This window comes from Oryx dammah, unplaced genomic scaffold (genome assembly GCF_014754425.2).
Source record: "Oryx dammah isolate SB20612 unplaced genomic scaffold, SCBI_Odam_1.1 HiC_scaffold_3, whole genome shotgun sequence".
Taxonomy (NCBI): domain Eukaryota; kingdom Metazoa; phylum Chordata; class Mammalia; order Artiodactyla; family Bovidae; genus Oryx; species Oryx dammah.
Window position 1 is genome coordinate 104,077,398 of NW_024070187.1, and position 824 is coordinate 104,078,221.

The 824-nt window shown below is 53.9% G+C and overlaps 1 protein-coding gene across 1 annotated transcript in view; it reads right to left on the reverse strand.

Moving 5' to 3' along the window:
• The window catches only part of WDR1 (WD repeat domain 1), a 40,561-nt gene that overhangs the window by 27,170 nt on the left and 12,567 nt on the right, over window positions 1-824 (reverse strand). The window lies entirely within an intron of this gene.

Genomic DNA, 824 nt, shown 5'->3' on the forward strand with positions numbered 1-824 from the left:
CACACACACAGAAACACACACACACATACACAGAAACATACACACATGAGGCAAAGCTACAAGTCAGAAACACACACACAGAAACACACACACACACACAGACACGCAGACACACACACTCATACAGACACAGACACACACACAGAAACACACACACTCACACAGAAACACACACAAAGAAACACACACACTCACACTCTCACACACACAGAAACACACACACACGAGGCAAAGCTACAAGTCAGAAACACACACACAATCACACACATTCACACATAGAAACACACACACAGAGAAACACACACACACACACAAGGCAAAGCTACAAGTCAGAAACACACACACTCACACACAGAAACACACACATACACACTCTCAATGGGCTTTGATACATCACAACACAGCTGCCCTAACGGCTCGTGAGCATCCCACTGACCTGAGTTGGAACCAGCTGGAACACTCCCAGCTACAGCTCTGGAAAGGGGCTTCTCGGTGGCTTACACTTCCCACGTCTGCCCCACCCACCATCCCCCCCCACCTGGACCGTCCTCCCTGCCTCCTTCACCCACCCCACCCCTCTTCCCTAGCCAGGCTCCCAGGACTCGGGGCGGAGGGCAGGGTGCGCCACACCACATGCAGCCAGAAGCCACGCGCGCAGACAGACAGGTACCTCCGGAGGCGATGTAGAAGCCGCTGGGCGCGTACTTGGCCACCACCACCTGGTGGGCATGCTCCGTGTAGATGTCCGCAATGGCCGGATTCTGCAGGGAGGAGACCAGAATGAACACAGCAACCCAGAAGCGGCAAACTTGCTTTCCACTCTC